This window comes from Takifugu rubripes, chromosome 10 (assembly GCF_901000725.2).
Source record: "Takifugu rubripes chromosome 10, fTakRub1.2, whole genome shotgun sequence".
NCBI classification, from domain to species: domain Eukaryota; kingdom Metazoa; phylum Chordata; class Actinopteri; order Tetraodontiformes; family Tetraodontidae; genus Takifugu; species Takifugu rubripes.
Window position 1 is genome coordinate 11,478,939 of NC_042294.1, and position 12,127 is coordinate 11,491,065.

The 12,127-nt window shown below is 48.8% G+C and overlaps 1 pseudogene; it reads right to left on the reverse strand.

The window, feature by feature from the left end:
- Positions 1-244: 244 nt before the first annotated feature.
- LOC115251342 (sodium channel protein type 5 subunit alpha-like) lies at positions 245-11,118 on the reverse strand (annotated as a pseudogene).
- Between the last annotated feature and the right edge of the window lie 1,009 nt (positions 11,119-12,127).

Sequence of the window (12,127 nt, forward strand, 5' to 3'; positions counted from 1 at the left end):
GGAAAGTGTTTGTCCTTTGGTGGTCCAACAGGACCACGATTTGGATGGATGGATGATTTGATGTTATTGAGAATAAAAACAGCTGAAAATGGAAGCAGAGATGTTTCAGAGCACCAGAGGTCAGAAAGAGTTTCTAATCAAACACCGCCTGTTGGGAATAATCACTAAATCAAGTATCGTGTCATTAAAGACACGATGCCGGATCCAAAAAGTTCTAAATTTAATTTTATTTCCTTAATTTTCAAATGGGAATTTTGGGATCTCCGGAATGATGTCATCCCTGCCTCCATAACTGCTGCTGCAGGATCCATGAATGGATCTTTGGTGCTCTGGTCGCTACCGTCTAAATCTGGATGGATCAGCGTGAATGTGATAAATCATCAGCTGATGTTCTCGTTCCTGTTCTGGAATGTTTGTGATCCTGATGGACGATCAGCTGATTGTCTCATTCAGACCAGATTGAAAGAAAACGTCGAGATTTCAGCAAATGGAGGGAAAAATCTTCACTTCCAGATCAATAAACGTCTGTGAAGTCAACAGATGTTTCTATATTTACCCCAAAGACAGAAAAACCTGGACTCTTGAGGCAAATGACTCCCTCAGAGCGGACGGAAACGATCGCCATGACGACAAGACGGAGAGTTTGGGACTGAGCGGAACACAGAAAGGTGCCCTTTCACCAGCGTTCAGTCCTGGAACAGCGGAAATGAGGATGTGGCTCTAAAACCGTTGATTTCTGAATGGTTTTCCCTGACGGCGCCCCCTTCAGCTCCCTCGAAAATATAAAAAAAACAGCCCGACCGCTCTGGCAGCACGATATTTTGAAAACTGCGTTGTCATTTTCCCTCCCTCTCTCTCCCCATCGTCTCCCCCCCCCCCCCCCCCCACCACCACCCCTCACAGCCAGGCCTTATTGGAGATTAATGATAAACTCCAGAGACGCTCCCGCAGAGGCAGGAAGTGATGTCAAAGGTAGCGAATATTCCACGCTGCTCCTGTCCGGAACCGTCTTACGTTTGTGGGACAAAGTGCTGCCCTCTCGGCGCTCTGGTACATTCAGGGAACAAACGTCCACCTTTAAAGCCAGAAAAAGAACCTCTTATTTTTTTGCTTGGTGGCGCCGCAGCGGTTGGGTGTCCCGCCGTCAGTCGGAGTTGAGCGCTGACGGCGGCGGTTCGTCTGGCTCCTGACCTGCCGCCCCCTCCGCTGAGTTGTCCGTTTTGACGGCAAAGATCTCGGAGGTGGCGCGCGTCACGCTGTCATAGGATGGCGGCGATGATGTGGAGGAAATAGTTTGGGAACGCGCCATCTCTGAGCCGTAGTTTTCCCTCATCATGTCAGCAATCAGCCCTTCCTTCTCAGGCGGGTCCTCCCCAAACGGGACCTCGCTGCCAGCTGCACCTTCGCCCCGGAGGTGCCGAGGGGTGGTGATCTGACGGTACAGGTAGGAGGCGGCCTTCACCTGCCGCCTCACCAGGTGCCTTCGGTAGCACCTTTGGATCACTGTGGCTGACACCTCCTCCTGTTTTCTCCTCAGCGTTGTGGTGATCGGTTCATACGAGATCTTGGATGGATTAGCCATCATGAACTTCTCCTCCATCTGCTGCTTGAGAGCATCCATTTCGCCCGACTCACCCAAGACTCGCTTTGTGAAGGCAAAGAGGATATCGAGGCAGTGGATTTTGTCCCCGCTGACCATCGGCAGATCCATGGAGATCAGCTTGATCTTGTTAGGTTTGGGCGATCCGCAGTGGTTCTGACAGAGAGTCTGCAAAGTCCGACAACTTGGCGTATTCAATGAACTGTGTGGCTTCTGGGTCGAACTTCTCCCAAACCTCATAGAACATTTCAAAGTCATTCCTCGCTCAGGGGCTCCGTGCTCTCCTCCGTGGCCACACTGAAGTTCTCCAGGATGATGGCGTGTACATGTTGACCACGATAAGAAAGGATATGATGATGTAAGTCACGAAGAATGTGATGCCCACAGACGGGTTCCCACAGTTCCCCCTGAACGGTGGGTGCCCGTGTGGGGAATGTTGGGGTGTGCACTCCTCCGGGGAGTTGGTTGAGGATGGGGCTGAGTAAAGTGTCCCATCCGGCTGAAGTGGTGATCTGGAATAAGCAGATCATGCTGTTCCCGAAGGTCTCAAAGTTAAACATGTCGTCGATACCCGCCTGTCGTTTGACGTAGGCAAAGTTGGCCATGCCAAAGATAGCGTAGATGAACATGACCAGGAACAGGAGGAGGCCGATGTTGAAGAGGGCAGGGAGGGACATCATCAGGGCGAACAGCAGGGTCCGGATACCCTTGGCACCCCTGATGATGCGAAGGATACGTCCGATCCGGGCCAATCGAATCACCCGGAACAACGTCGGGGACACAAAGTATTTCTCAATTATGTCGGCGAGGACGATCCCTGAAAACAGAAGAAAAGTGGGTCGGTACACAGTTACACTCGTTCGCTAAAACACATTTACAGCATTGAGATGGAGGGATGATGAGGGAGGGAGGGAGGGAGGGATGATGGATGGATGGAGGGATGATGGATGGATGGATGGATGGATGATGGATGGATGGAGGGATTATGGAGGGAAAGAGGGAGGGATGGATGGGTGGGTTGGTGGGTAGGGTGGGTGGAGGGGATGATGGAGGGAGGGGGGGGAACGGAGGGATGGATGGATGGATGGATGGATGGATGGATGGATGGATGGATGGATGGATGATGGATGGAGGGAGGGAGGGAGGGAGGGGATGATGGAGGGAGGGAAGGAGGGAGGGATGCATGGATGATGGATGGATGGAGGGAGGGAGGGATGCATGGATGGATGGAGGGAAAGAGGAAGGATGAAGAGGGATGATGGAGGGAGGGGATGCATGGATGGGGGAGGGAGGGGGAGGGAGGGAGGGAGGAGAGAGGGATGATGGACGGAGGGAGGGAAAGGGGAGGGAGGGGAGGGAGTGAGAGAGGGATGATGGATGGAGGGACGGAGGGATGGAAAGTGTGACTGGAACCAGCTCTTCTCTCAACACTATACTTAAAATAAGCTAAATTCAAAGAACCTTGTCTGATGTCACCAAAACAACCCTCATTAAACAAAGACACACACCAGCACAACTAGCCTGACACTCAACACACACACACCACAACACAACACACACACACACACACACACACACACAACAGCAAGCCACACTGAAAGCTTAATTACCTGGTACCTTATATTCTCTCTCTCCATGTCTGTGTGTGTGTGTGTGTGTGTGTGTGTGTGTGTGTGTGTGACTGATTTAGTGTCCTGTGTGTAGTATTGTACATGCTCATGCTTGTGTGTTGGACACATGCCGACGAGGGGTGTCTGGGAGGTGAAGTAACACCAGCAATCAGAGGTGCCAAAGGGTGGTCCTTGGAGACAAATCAAACATGATTGACCTGTAACATCCGCGCTGTGTGTGCGTGTGTGTGTGTGTGCGTGTGTGTGTGTGTGTGTGTGTGTACTGTGCTACTATAATGTACGAAACAGACCTTGGTGCAGGGAAAAACATCCAAGGCCACGTGGATGGTGGCTGTGTGGACAAATAATTGTCAGGCTTACATTTTATTGCTGCCTTTAGCCACAGGTGATCTCTCTTTCACATAAACTCACACACACACACACACACACACACACACACACACACGCACGCACGCACGCACGCAGTTGTGGCATTTTATTAGCTAAAGCAAGCTGATTAAATCGTGTACAAAGACGTGCATTTCATCATGGAACCTCGCAAACGTCATTAATTATAAACGGAAGGGGTCGTTATATCTGAACTAAATGAAATCAGTTTCAATTTGGAATTTGTCGCACCACCACCACGGATCACACAAAACACAATAAACAATAAGGGGCTTGTTGAGGCCACTAACGCAGTCATGAAGCTGAAGCCAGATGATGGTCAGGGGCGTAACGCTCGACACCTGTCAGGGGATCCATTTTGGGACGATGACATGATTTAGCCCCCCATGTTGGTCAGATCCAGTGGATCCTGTGTGGATCCAGGCCACCTCGCAACAATGTTGGTTCACTGAAATGCTTCCTGTTTACATGGACAAACCCATCTTGTGGTGCTTTAAGAGCAGTGTGTGTGCAGTGTGGAGCTCGGTTACATTAGGAAACCGTCTCTCCTCTTCCACTGCGGCGTATCCGGACAGTCGTGACCTTTGGGTAATCCGGCCACACAGCTGGCACGGATCGGCTCGGCCCACTGGCTCAGTCCCGAACGGTCGGGCTCTTGCTGAAATGAGCCCGTGTTGAGGAAGCCCAGTGTGGCCAGCACCTTTATGGCTCAGGTTGGACGCGGCTCCCAGTGTAGCCGGAGCTCCTCGCAAGGTCCATGAGGACCCGTCCGTCGGGGACGTACAGCGGCCGAAGAGCCAATAACTCCTCTCCGCCTCATCGGAACTCTTTCTCCACACACTCCATTGGTTAGACGTGTGCGCCACGTTTTTGTGGCTATGCACCCTTGTACACGTGGCTTCCCAAACCCGACCACTCACATGACGTTATCGAAGAACATTAGGCATTAGCAAGCCACTGTTTGCATCCGTGAGGTGAAAGCAAAGATCACACACAACATCCCTTCCTGTGGTTGGTAGGTGCTGCTTCGGCACCCTGGAACCAAGACTCACCAACGATGGAGAGAATGACAACCACAAAGTCAAAGATGTTCCAGCCAACGGTGAAAAAGTAGTAGCGGCAGCGCCACGATCTTGATGAGGCACTCGGTGGTGAAGATGACATGAAGGCCAGGTTGATGTTGTTCAGGATGTACTCCATCTGGGGGGACTGCTCATCCCGTCTCCACCATCATGGTGATCATGTTTAAGATGATCAGCACCATGATGATGATATTCAAAAGCCGTTTTCTCCCCGTCAGGGTCGAAGAAGAAGCCCTGCAGCGAGTTCTGGCCAAGAAGGAGAGCAACACCGTAGTTATGTTTACTTTTTATTGGTTCTGATGAATGTCAGGGGAAGAGGAGGTGTTCTGGTACCAGAGGTCTGGGGATAGGCTTCTGGGGTTTCTTGGAGCCCAGTTTCTTCATAGCGTTGTAGTACTTCTTCTGCTCCTCCGTCATGAAGATGTCCTGTCCTCCTAAAGTAAACAGCCCAGAACATCTCCGTTATCTTCACTAAAGACAACGTGTGGAAATGAACTAATTAAATCCCCCAGGAGAGGAAAGACGGACAAAAGGGAAGCCATCCCATTTGCCTCAGCCGTTGAACTAGTTTAGGTCTGGAGTTTCTCCAACCTTTGAAGAAGAGCTTATCATCATCATCCTAATGAGAGAGTCTGTGGTGGGACTTATCTTTCTCTTCTGCTGGTTGAAGTTGTCGATGATGACGCCGATGAAGAGATTAAGAGTGAAGAAGGATCCAAAGATGATGAAGATGACAAAGTACAGATACATGTAGAGGTTGACCTCTTTGATGGCTGCTCTTCCACCTGAAAGAGAGCACACACACACACCACCCACACACACACACACACACATTAACATTAAAATACTAAACAACTTGTTGCCGTATTTTATGATGAAGTGTTTTTGCTCACCGCTCGTGAATCCACTGCTGCGAACATAATGTCCGTCAACCTTTGAAAAGTTGCCTTAAAAACAAAAAATTAAAAACACGATTATAGGGGAAAGATTGTTTTCATCATTTACTCCGCTATAGGTATAAAATCTGTAAAAATATCTAAATCATCCTCTCATGATTCATCTTCTCTCCACAGAATCTTAAACTATAAGAAAACAATTGGAGCCATTTACTGATGGCAAGATGTTCTTGTACTGAACTTTTGGTGCTTGTTTTAGTCTTTAAACCAACCAGTGTTCAACATGTTTGTCAAAACCTCGGGCTCCGCTGTCGTTACCGTGACAACACGCTCAACAATTTTCTGAAATGCGAATAATTGAACCAAATGGATCTGGAAGCCGACTTCAAATTTTAGCAGAACATCAATAGAGTGGAGCCGCCGAGCCATGGAAACAGAACCTGGGCTGTTGCTCAGTGGAGGGAGTCAACAGGGTCCTTTTATGGACTTCCTTCCTCAGTGGGAGGAGTCAACATGTCCTTTTATGAACGTCCTTCCTCGTGGGAGGGGGCCAGGTGGAGGAAGCTGCATAATACATTGGCCTGAATGGATGTTTTTTTGTCAGCAAAATCAGCTTGTTGCCATTAGTTACAAGTGCAATTATTATGGTGTTGATGGCAAGTGAGAAAAGCTCAGTGGAAGTGTCTAATAGCAGGAGAGGAAAGAAGATTCTGTTCCCAACAAGACGCACGACCCTGCTCAAGTGTCCATTCACAAGAAATAACTAATCATTCAATCTGAGTGAGTGAAAATACAAAAACCAACTGATGTCGTCATTTATGAAAGAATAAAACAGGTCAGAGTCAGATTTCACATCCATAAAAGTCTCTTTCCTTGGATGGTAATGGAGGAGATGCAGCTGCCATGGCAACCAGTCAAACAGAATAATGCTGAGTAACCCATTACTATGGCAACCACCAGCACACAGTTAAGTTTTATGTCCCGATTGGCTGAAGAATGTCAACCTCTGTGATACCTCCATTTTCATCTAATTCTCCCTCTCTCTCTTTCTTGTTGTTACTCCACTTGGCTGGAATTTGTTCTAAAAAAAAAGACCTCAGACGCTGATTGACTGGAACCTCTCAGGGCTCCTACAGAGGCAGTGAAGGATGACGGAAAATAAAAGCACACAAACTAAAGGAGAAGCACATGACCAGACAGAAGGATGGTGCCTGATGACGTCGAATAAAAATCTAATTTCATTTTAAGGGTTCAAAGAGACACTGAGCAAGAGAGACAGTGGAAAAACAAAGAGGAAGGGAGAGGGGGTGAGCAGAGAATGGAAGAGATGGAGAAAAAGAAAGAGTGTGGGCGGCTGAGTAAGGATGGAGGGAAAGAACAGAGGAGATAAATACAGTGTTGGAAAAACAGAAAAGTCACAGATGATGGAGAAACTCATGATGGTACAACAGGGTGCGTTCAAGATCAGCGAGGCTGACGTGAGCTCCACATCTGACCAAGGATATTTATATTTATGTTGTCATGATGCTGTGAAAAGGTGAATTTCTGTGAATGAAACCGTGGAAATAAGGTAATATATATATATGTGTGTGAGGGCTGTGTGGCTAAAGGTCATGGGGAAGGATGAAGGCTGGATTTAGGAACGTCTGGTCTTGGTGTATCATGGTGTTGGCCAGTATGGGATGTTTGGGAGGTTCCTCCAGGCTCCACTCAGCTGCGAGGAACTTTTGTGTTTCTGTTCGGGGACGGAATCTCCAGCCTCTTACCACCTGCAGCAGAGCCAGATATCCGGCCCCCACGTTGTCGAAGTTGACCTTGACTTTGGTCCAGTAGAAGAGCGAGGTGTCGTTGAGCGCCTCACACTCAGACTTGTTGTTTATGAAGGCGGCCTCGTAGATGTGGCCCGTCCGGTTGACGCAGCGGCCAAACTTGCCAGCGAACAAGTTGACACCCATGATGCTGAAGATGAGCCAGAAGATGAGGCAGACCAGCAGCACGTTCATGATGGAGGGGATGGCCCCGATCAGAGCGTTCACAACCACCTGCGTCACAGAAACACACCGTCACAAACACACAGGAACAAACACACACACACACACACAGAGACACACAAACACAGAGAAACGGATGGACACACACACGCAAACACACAATCGATCAGAGACACACGAGAATACACAACACAGAATGAGCCACACGTACATGGACACACACACACACACACACACTTCCTGGAACAAGGTATCTGCGTTTTCTGCTCGACTGTGATGGTTTCAATAATACTGTTGAAGAAAAAGAGCTGAAGATTAAATGTTTAAAACCTCTGAGGTGAAACTCTGGTGATTGGTTGGCTGAAAGAGAAAACGCCATCAAACAGGTCATGTGATGCAGGAAGTGAACTGGGCCAATCAGAGAACAGGAAACAGGAAACGGGAGGATGAGAACAACACAAAATATGTGCAGTTTTTTAATGGGTAACGTTCATCCTGAGACATGAATAAGACCAGAGCTGATTTCACTTTATTGATCATCCTGCTGTAATTAATTCAGGTCATTTGTGTTCTGTGCTAAATTAGTTAAGATTTTAAACAATAGATAACAAACAGTTCCAATTGTGCTTGTTATTCTTTATTTTTTCATCGTATTCTCATATTTCTTTAGTCTTATTATGGTAATAAGCAAGAATTTTAATAATTAAAATAACTGTCAACTGCCACTCACTGTTGGTGGCCATTAGATCATTAATGATAATAATTAATGTTCCGCTGATGCTGAATGAGGGTGCTGGTGCTTCCTGCTGTGCACGTCCATTAATACTGACTCTTACCCTCATGCCTTCAAATCTGGAGAGGGCTCTGAGGGGCCGCAGGGCCCGCAGCGTCCGCAGCGACTTGATGGCTGCGAAGTCAGAATAACCCAAAGTGTTGGCGACCAAACTGATGAGTGAGACCTGCAGGAGTGAGACAGGGCGGACGGGATGGAGGGGGGGAAAGGAAGGAAAGGTAGAGCGGAAGGAAGAGAGAAGGAGGAGAGTTAACTACCAACACTGACAGATGTGGGGCGCCGTCACGGAAACCAGCCAATCAGAGCTGAGGAGAGAGGTTTGGATTAGAACTTAGCTGAGACCTGCAGAATAGGAAAGTTCCTGTCAAGCTAAGAAAAAAGAAAAAGGAACGGACAGGCTTGACCTTTGACCTGCAGACAAAGAGAATACGAGGAAGTTCTCAGGTCAAATCCGACATCGTAGCGATCCTTGTCTGCAGGTTCTTACCCTGATACCAGCGAAGCGGGATGCAACCCGAAGAGGACGGAGCGGCCTGAGGGTCCTCAGAACCCTGACGGTGCTGAACAGGTCCACGGAGATGATCTGAGCCAGCTGGCCCAGCAGTGAGATCTACAGAGTACATATCTACATCAACCCTACGCCAACATGCAACACATCGGCACCATCCGTCACGGTCCGCCACGGTCCCGAGGAGACCGAGCCGACAGTGGTCAGCCGAACCACGACCCAAACACACAAAAATACAGATGGAGAAGACTTCCACACAGAATGGTTCAGCTCAGTGGAATAGAAAATCATAATACAAAAGCCTGTGTGTGTGTGTGTGTGTGTGTGTGTGTGTGCGTGTGTGTATCTGTGTGAGTGTGTATCTGGTGTGTGTGTGTGTGTATCTGTGTGTGTGTTTTGGCCTCTGGCTGTCAGGACTCTCTGTCATTCAGTCCTTTCAGTCTTTTATCCCAGACAAAAACATGGAACATCCCTCAGCCTCCATGTGATCCGGCATGTCTTTGACCTTGTTCATGTGTCAAGTGCGCGCATGTGGAGTCTGTGACAACATAAAAACGCTCCAACCGAAGAAAAGATGGACAGAAGCGGTGTGCTCCGACACTAGAGGGCAGACGTTCACCAGATTGACGCTGCCCGGTCGTGACGCGGCCTGGCCAGGAGGGGGCGCCCGCGCGCTCTAACAGATCGTATCTGGACTCCTCATTTACTCAGTGGCCATTTTGTTCTGTGCTCAGCATAACAAAAATGAGAAATATCAAAGAAACCGAAGATTCCATTTTACGAAGATGGATTTCAAAATAAGGCAAAACAGTTAATGAACAAAACTTGGGAATTATTGATTAGTTACATATCTTTAGACAATAAAGAATCAATAATCATAAAACACTATAAAAATGGCCACTTTCATGTGAGTACATCTCATATTTCTGTTTTGACATTACTACATTGAACTATTCACACATATATAGCCAGCATTTTCTAATCCCATTACTGTACATCTGCCTTTTTAGGTTAAACAACGTCCACTTTTTAAATGATAAACTAGTAATCATATTAATCAAACATCATAAACTCACATCAACGATGAGGAAGTCAAGCCAGCACCAGTAGTTGGTGAAGTATTTCTTAAAGCCATAGGCGAGCCACTTCAGCAGCATCTCCAGAATAAAGATGTAGGTGAATATCTTGTCCGCGTACTCCAAAATAACCTTCACCACCTTCCTCTGCTCAATGTAGATGTCCTCAAAGGCCTGCGGGGACAGTGGAGAGGCCCGATAATGAGCCATCAAGATGTTCCAGAGAACACTCTGATGCATGTGTGTGTGTCTGACCAGTGCTCCAGAGCTGAGCAGGATCATGAAGATTATGAAGGACTCGAACCAGCTGTGTTCTACGATCTGGTAACACGTCTTCCTCGTCCTCCACCACATCTGGCCGAGTCCCGCCGTCGTGTTGAGGTCGCAGCACTGAAAACGGGCCACACACTGTGGTCGAGAGACATGCAGAGGCAGAGAGAAAGTGTGAAGACCACCAGAGGTGACCAGGTTAAACCTCTCTCAATCTCAACAGAAACCTCCAACACAAAATAAATCCACATCAGGGGCTGTGGGGCTCCCTCCTAGTGTGGTCAACGCTCCTAAACACCAGGGCTCCCTCACTAGGGCCACCCATTTGAGCTATTGCTGGGGACCGAAACCCCGCACTCTCAGTGAGCCCAGCATATGCTCAGCTTGACCCGGGGAATATGGTTCGAGCGGTGCGCCCTTACATGGACAGAGCATCACCAGGAGCCCCGTGAGGGACGGCCAGTCACAAAGCAGCGCCTTGGACCACTGGGCGGTGGAGGCGAGGGCTTCAGCGTACTGGGGGTCTCCATGGACCGTTGAAGTGGGAATAAAGGAAAAGACAGGAGGGAAATCCACAACCGCGGAGAGTTCATCTCAGAATTCCGGAGAAGAAACGCAAGAAACGGTGGACAGTAGGTCTGAGCTGCAGGTGGCTCTGGATCCACGAGCAGAGACGCCAACAAAAGCCTCAGATTTTTATAATCCGACACATCTTTTGTACACAAGGGAGGGGCCACGGGGCCACGGGTATTCAGGCCGGGGGGGGCAGACGCATAGGCAACAACAACCCAGGAGAAATGATGGTCATTTACCGAGACTGAGCTCAAAATGATTACGACAAATATCCGAAGGAGCACCAGAACTTGTCCCGACATCAGCGACATTATAGCCATCAGCAGAGCGAGAAGGAAGATAAAGAAGTGACGTCTCCTGGATTCAGCTTTAGTCTCGCTTTGCTCCAGGGCACACTGGCATCCCAACCACAAACCACACACTGGATCACGCCAGGGCCGCTTTGTTCTCATGTTTCCATGACCCAGAGCATAAGGAGCCTTTAAATGCTGTGTGTGTGTGTGTGTGTGTGTGTGTGTGTGTGTGTGTGTGTGTGTGTGTGTTCTCTTGCATAACTCATGTCAGCAGGCTTTTATTTTAACAAACATTTCCCATCTTTAGGTCAAGGAAACCTCATCCAAATGTACCGATTTAAACTGAGGTCACAAACCTTTATAGATAATCAATCAAATAAAAATCTGGAGCATCCGTTGTCTTTCAAGAATGGTTAAAAACGTCTTTTATATATTTATAGGACTTGTGTTGGCTCTGGTATTCATTGCTGTGACCTGCTCTTCTCTGATTGGCTGGGAGAAGTCACATGACCCCTTTGCCACTCTACATTAGGGGCTACGAGCAGCACCAATGGAAGCGAGCGCCAGTTGTTCCTTTGACCAACGGCTGCTTCCAAACGGCTCCAGAGGAGGAGGCGGCTGATATCTGGAGCAGCCGCGCCAGTTCACATCTGCAGTTCAGCCTCTTATATCCAGATGTGCTGCTGGAATCCTCTGAGGGTTGTTGACACAAAGACAAGATGGCCGCTCCAGCTTTTTGGACGTGGTAACCCTCCGCCGCATGTGTGAACACACACAAACACACGCACACACACACGTGTCCGGCGTGGGTCACGTGTCACATGTTGCAGAACAGGGAGGCGGATTCCATCCGCCTCCCTGTGGCGCTGGGAACTTGTCACTAACATTTTTAAATTCAATCAGCGAGTCCACGAGGGCGACAGCGGTGATGAACCACAATCTGACGTCCGCTCGCGATCAGGGCGGCGAACCCGGGGGACGGCCGGCCGGCCGGGCGAGTGATGCTGACGTGCCCGCTGGCCGAGGA